Here is a 7,810-nt window from a genome sequence, read left to right as displayed (position 1 = left end):
AGTAGTATCTGGAGAAGGTATAGAAGGTGGTACTCCCGGCGTCTGTAACTCACGCTCCCTAGTAGAGGTTGGAGGATTCCGATCACTGCTGCCTGAATCAACCTCATTCGGGTTCCCTGTAAACTCCATCCCTTGGGCAGCAGATTTAGGATCCATCGACACCGTAGGTTGTTTTCGTGGTTGACCTTGTCCACGGTTACGCATAGCAGTCGACCCTCTTTGTGCCATTCCTATTAGTAATAAGTATATAGGTGCCATTAGGAAAATGATTTAGCAATAGACAACTTACATCCTATAGCTCAGAGACATCCTGACGCTGCCTGGTCCCAAAACTCGAGAGTTACATCGAGGGATCAACTTACAAAGGGAAAACAAAATAATCGGAACACCCAAAAATCATAAATCAAACAAGATCGATATTACAGAACACGGAAAACAACAGACATCGTAAACCTCAACACGAAAAACAACAGACATCGTAGAGTTGGCTCTGATACCACTAAATTGGTATTAGATTAACTTGAAAATCCCGAACATGAAAACAAATCGCAAAATCTGAAACACAACAATAGGCTTCGCAACTTTGCTCTGATACCACTAAATTGTCACGCCCCAGAGTAGTCCCTGCTAAAAAAAAATCCGACAGCATCTCCCCTGTACTGGTGACAATCTGAAGTAATAAATACATACATACTCAATATATAAATATAATCCACATCCCACACGGCTGGATATAAGCACACAACCACGCGGTTTAAAAGATACAGACCACTCGACTGGACAAAATGAAAAACACAACCATGCAGTATAAGAAGCAGCTCACACTCCTGAAAGTACACGCAGTGGAAAACCATAAAATAATACAAATATAAAATCAACAAAGTACTAACTAGAATATTTGTAATGACCAGACCCGACTCCAAAATCCACATCAGCTTATTGGAAAACAAGTACGCAAAGTCATTATACCACTAAACAGAAGTAAAACCGAAAAGGGACTGTCCTTGAGTGTGACGTGGGAATGACAGCTGGGACTCTCCAAGCAACTTCTCAATCATCTACTGTTACCTGGCGAAAGAAAAACCAATTTGCGAGGTGGTGAGTATTGGAACTCAGCGGGTAAGAAAAGATAGTGCATGAACATAATAAACAAATAGAGAATGAGCCAAGGGTATACAGTCTCATAAAGGAAATAGCAAATACTAAAACAGAACCATAATAAATGCTCATACCTGAAACCATATCCTAGGCTAGATATAGAAGTTCAGAAGTAGTGATAATTTGCTACAGTACTGCTCATAACTATAGAGGAAATATGTAAGGTATATACAAACTTCCAATAGATAAGTCAATCTAAACACCCACAACAGATATATATATATATATATCTCAACATATATAAGCATATCAGCATAAGTCAGCAATAGTAGCATAAGCTAGCAACAACAGCATGAGTAAGCAGCAACAGCATATGCAAATAGCAGTAGCCAAAACAAGTATAATAATAGCGTATGCACGGATGGTCACCTCGCCCACCTCTCTGCACCACGACCTCAGTATGGTCGAGAGGCTGGATCGATGACAACTGTACCACCCAAAGGCCCCCACTCTCTCAAGTGATCGGATGGACAGGTGCTGAGTAGCTAACTAGCTACACAGCGAAGGGGGTCCCTGCTGCTTGGTAACAAGAGACTGTATGGATATGGAAAGGAATAACTCAAAGGTTTTGAGTGGAAGTATCAAGCGCAAGTAAATAAGAGTGGAGTTAAGGTAAAACAGTCCTTATCCAAACATAGCTCATGCATTAAGTTCAAAGGACTAAAGAGACAAGGTAAGAAGTATCTGCCTTTATATGTAGATCGTGTCAACCGTCTTTAATCAACGTCCTGCAAATCTCATGATGTACAATTTAGCTAATTTCATAAACAACACTAGTTAAACCGAGTCCCAACCATAACATAAGATTGCACATTTTATCCTTTCCGTAGGCATAACTATTTCGGGAGTTTACAGCTAAAAGTTGCAAACACTCAGGGGAGTTATACTGTAGTCCAGCACATAATTTACAAAACTCTTGAGAGAAACAACTAGGAGCTTGCACACATGAAAGGGGACAAGAAAAAAAAACCAACAACTATAGGCCATACCACCTCTTGGAGAACCCACTTCGAATTCCCAATTCACCCTTACTGGAACTATCCCTAAAACACAACCAAACCATATGAAAGCCAAAAAGTCACTTTCAAATCAAACTCCAATCAGTTAACACCAAAACCAAACATAAAACGCTAAAACTGAACAACCTCATATTTAATCCCTACCCTCACAAACCAATACTGTAAGAACCTTTCTCTAGCTAACATCATGTAAAATCATAAGAATACTGACGAATAAAAATCCAACTCATGCAAAATAAATTAAGACTATAGCTCTAATTATTCTATAACCCTACACCTTCTAAGCAATTAAGTGAAGCAACTACATTAAACTTCAACTATGCAATAACGTTTAATTAACATAGAATAGATGAATCACAACTACCTAACTTCAGCTAATTATGAAGTAAATTCAGCTAACATGTAGATGAGCATACCATCAAAAGAAAGCTCACTCATCCTTGGTACTGTCAAGAAGAGAAAATCCAACACCAATACTAAGTTACGTACTCTACATACCAATTCTCTACTTGCAAATGCCCCAAAAACCCAGTGATATGGGTTAGGTTTCATGGGTCCCCAATAAAGAAGAGAAGGGAGATAACCAAGAGGAGAAGATAGGCCAATATCGGCCGGGATATACCTCAAAGGAGGGAGGCCAATATCGGTCGCGATATACCTCAAAGGAGGAAGGCCAATATCGACCGGTATATGCCTCCAAGGAGGCAGGCCAATATCGACCGAGACATACTTTCAGGAAGGAAGACCAATATCGGCTAGGATATGCCCCCCCTCCAGAGGCAGACCCATATCGATCAAGATATACCTCCAGGGAAGTTGGCTAAAATCAATCGGGATATACCTCAAAAGAGGAAGGTCAATATCGGTCGGGATATACCTCCAAGGAGACAGGCCAATATCGATCAAGACATACCTTCAGGAAGGAAGGCCAATATCGGCCAGGATGCCCCCCCCCCCGAGGAGGCAGACCCATATCGATCAAGATATACCTCCAGGGAAGTTGGCTAATATCAACCGGGATATACCTCAAAAGAGGAAGGCCAATATCGATCGAGATATACTTCCGAGTAAGTAGATCAGTATCGATCGAGACATGTCTTTAAGAAGGAATGCCAATATCGGCCGGGATATGCCTCCAAGGAGGTAGACCTATATCGGCCGGGATATGCCTCCAAGGAAGCAGACCCATATCGGTCAAGATATACCTCTAGGGAGGTTAGCTAAGATCAACCGGGATATACCTCAGAAGAGGAAGGCCCAGATCGGTCGGGATATACTTCCGAGTAAGTAGACCAGTATCGATCGAGACATGCCTTTAAGAAGGAAAGTCAATATCGGCCAAGCTGAATAATACCTTGAAAAGATACTTGATAAAAATTACATATAGACCAGTGCTAGTTGGGATAATGAACATAGATGAGCATTGCCCAAGGAGCCTCATGAGAAGTAATAATAATTGATCAAACCTAATTAAGCTCAGCTTCGACTGATACAAGGAACATTGGTATATTAAGCTATCTATGATATAGTAAAAGACAAGAAGGGTGAGTAGGAACGATAGAAACACTTTACAGGAACTTGTGAAACAGGATAGAAGTAAATATTTCAAATAAAGTAGTTAATGAAGATATTTGCAGTATGTGATTGTATAACAGGTGTTATATATTTGGCGGAAAATACGCTTTTAGACTGTTTTGCAGGTACTAGATGACAAAGAAGGTACATCTGGGGTACAAAAAAGATTCCTTAAAAGTCATTTACCACAAGTACGCAGCTTACGTCATCTCATAACAAACTCTAACAAACCGGGGTCCACTTCATGACTACGGAGGTTAGATGAAGTGGTATAAAAAGGGGAATCCTCTCCATTGGCTAGGTAAGTTCACACCATTGTGCACATTGATAATCCTAATTTCCTACTACTGTTCATCTTATTCTTCTTCTTCCTTCTTCCACACCGAGAAAGATCACTGACTTGAGCGTCGGAGGGCCTAGCCAGGGATTCCCACCCCGGTCTTAGGTCACTTACGATAGTGTTGGTTTGTCTCTTGTGTGCAGGAAGCCTTGAAAGCCCCAGATCTGGGTTTTCTTCGATCGAATCTCCTTATCGCCATTGGTACTCTACATCGGAAAGACACGCCGGGGTTTCATCTTCGTGGATTCGCTTTGGGTTTCTTGGATCGGCGTTCCGTAGGTATTATTCTTCACCATCAGTAGATTTTTTTCCTTCCAGCTCTCCGTTTTGTCAAGCTTCTCAGACAGGATCAGTTACAAAAAAGGAAAGTTTTAAATTTAAAACTCTTATTTTTAAAAAACCATGTGGATGGTTAAAAAAGGAAAGTTTTAAAACTTTTAAAACTTTCTTTTAAACCATGTGGCCTAATTCAAATAAGGAAAGTTTTGTAAATTTAAAATTCGTCTTTTAAAACTTGTAGATGTCTACAAAGAGAAGATTTTAAAAATTCAAAATGCCCCCTAAACTTTGAATATAGTGGTCGGCTCCCTTCTTACTTGGGCACCAAGCAAGGGGCCGACCCCTTTGAGGAGGAAGTGGTCGGCCCCATGGCTTGGTCACCAAGTCATGGGCCCGCCCCCTCTTGGACACCAAGATGGGTTTTCATAAGTGGATTTAAGGCTTTATTGAGGCTACGACAAGGACCTAGAGGAGAAATTGGTTTTGATCTCCCGATGAAATTAAGCTTCCCGTGTTCGCCCCGAACACCCAACTTAATTTCATCAATAATAATTCATACCACTAAAGAATTATTATTGAACTACCGCACCAATCCCAAATTATATTTTGGACTCCTTTTTATTATGAGTGTGTTAATCTCCCTGTGTTTAAGATGTCGGATGTCCACTAATTAATTGAGTTACTGACAACTCATTTTAATTAATATCTTAATCCAAGAGTAGTACCACTCAACCTTATCGTCATGTCGGACTAAGTCCACCTGCAGGGTTTAACATGACAATCCTTATGAGCTCCTCTTGGGGACATTATCAACCTAGATTTTTAGGACACAGTTTCCTTCTATAATCAACAACACACACTATAAGTAATATCATTTCTCAACTTATCGGACCTATTGATTTATCGAGCTAAATCTCACCCTTTGATAAGTCAAAGAAATAAATACTAAATATATGTGCTTGTTATTATATTAGGATTAAGAGCACACACTTCCATAATAACTAAGGTCTTGTTATTTTATTAAGTCAGTATAAAAAAACTTACCTTAAATGGTCCTACTCAATACATTCAAAATGTACTAGTGTAATTTATTAGTTAAGATAAACTAATACCTCATTACACTATGACTATTCCAATGGTTTGTTCCTTTCCATCTTAGTCATGAGCAACTATTTATAATTTATAAGGAATTGATAACATGATCTTCTGTGTGTGACACCACACACCATATTATCTACAATATAAATTAATTGAACAACTACACTTAGCATATCAATATAGGTATTTGACCATTGTGATTCTTTATTTCTAAATAAATGTTTATACAAAAGCTAGGCTTTTAGTATACACTCTAACAATAAGATGTCTTCTTGGGGGGATATCAAAAGGATTCCTACCCTACTTCCCTGTTCGGTGGATGACTCATCCACATAAACCTTCCAAGTTTCTTCAGACTTTGTTTGATGAACCTTCGTTAGAAAGTCGGCTAGGGCCTGAGCCTTAATCGCCGCTCGAGGTTGGTACTGTATGTCATATTCTCCCAACTCAGTCACCCATTTGATGAGTCGGCCTGCCACTTCTACGTTAGTGAGAGCTTTACCCATGGTGCTATTGGTCAGGACCGTAATGAGATGTTGTTACGAACCGCAAGTGCATGGTTTCGTCGTCAGTAATAAAAGAATATCGAATCCACAGGGACTGTTGATTAAGCACTAGTTAACTTTGAATAGTGAATTATCTAGACAAATGTAAGATTATTGAGAAAAGAAAGCAAGAGAAAGAGAAGAGTGAAGAGAGAATGGATCTTGAGAGGGGTTGAGCTAAAAGGATGGAGGATGATAGATTCTAGGATTTCAGTTTCCTTGTAATGCTAGGCGATGTTACATAGATTTCTTAGTTCCTATCCTCTATGTTAATGCTCTTGTAGGAAGTTAGATGCATTACTAACTCTCCCCTATAGTGGATAAGTCGACATCTATGTCCTATGCTACTAAATGAAAGTGATTCATATGAAGTCCGTGAGCGGGGTAGCCCTATCATGACGCCCCTCGGTCATACAACATAAAAACACACTAACACATAATTACATAGAAATAGAAATAGTGATTATGTCCGATCCCCTATTTCCTTATGCGGATTTGCTTCTCTTTTAAGGTGATACCCTAGACGTCCATTATGTTAGAGTGTATACTAAAAGTCTAGCTTTTGTAAATATTTATTTTAAAATAAAGAATCACATTAGTCAAAAATACCTATATTTATATGCTAAGTGTAGTTGTTCAATTAATTTATATTGTACATAACATGGTGTGTGGTGTCACACACAAAAGATCATGTTATCGGTTCTTTATAAATTATAAACAGTAGCTCACGGCTAAGATGGATTTGGAGCAAACCATTGGAATAGTCGTAGTGTAATTGGGTATTAGTTTATCTTAACTATAAAATTATACTCATAGTGTACTAGTGTAATTTTATAGTCAAGATAAACTAATACCAAATTACACTACAACCACTCCAATAGTTTGTGTCATTCCATCTTGGTTGTGAGCTACTATTTATAATTTATAAGGAACTGATAACATGATCTTCTGTGTGTCTCCTCACACCATGTTATCTATAATATAAATTCAATGGACAACTACACTTACCATAAATGTAGACTTTGACCAATGTGATTCTTATTTCATAATAAATGTTTATACAAAAAGCTAGACTTTTAGTATATACTCTAACATATGTCTCTCTAACGTGACCTGCTCTCCTGAGCTGCTCTACCTCAGCTCGGATGATGTTATTCTGCTCGGCCAAGAAATTCCTCTTCTGCTTAACCGATCGGGCGTTAGGCAAAAGGTGTAATTTATGCTCAGCTACCTCGGGCCTGACTCCAGGTAACTCTTCAGAAGACCAAGCGAAAACATCCCTATTACAGATTAAACACTGGACCAGATCCGTCTTGACCTCCCTTGGCAAATCACTAGATATGCGGGTGAGACTTTCAGGGTGCTCAGGATGTAGTTGAACCTCTTCCCAGGGGAGGGGTTCCTCTGTTATAAGCAAAGGCTCCTCTTGGATGACGTGAATCCCCCCATCCTAAGTTCTCTGGGCTTTGCAAGCTTCTACCTTAACCATGTCTATGTAGCACCTGCGAGAGACCAACTGCTCCCCTCTTACTTCCCCGACCTGGTCTCCTACTGAAAACTTGATATTTTGATGGAAAGTGGAAACGACTACCCGAAACTCATGCAACGTTGTCCTTCCCAGGATGGCGTTGTAGGAGGATGATGAATCTACTACGATGAAGGTGCTCCTCCTTGTTCGCACCAGCGATTCAGTACCCAAAGATATGGTCAGGTTGATTTGGCCCATAGGGCATACTTCATTGTCCATAAGTCATACAATGAAGTAGCTATAGGTTGAAGCTCGCTGATGTCGATCT

The sequence above is a fragment of the Zingiber officinale genome, chromosome 10B (assembly GCF_018446385.1).
Source record: "Zingiber officinale cultivar Zhangliang chromosome 10B, Zo_v1.1, whole genome shotgun sequence".
Taxonomy (NCBI): Eukaryota; Viridiplantae; Streptophyta; class Magnoliopsida; order Zingiberales; family Zingiberaceae; genus Zingiber; species Zingiber officinale.
This window is presented reverse-complemented; position numbering follows the sequence as displayed.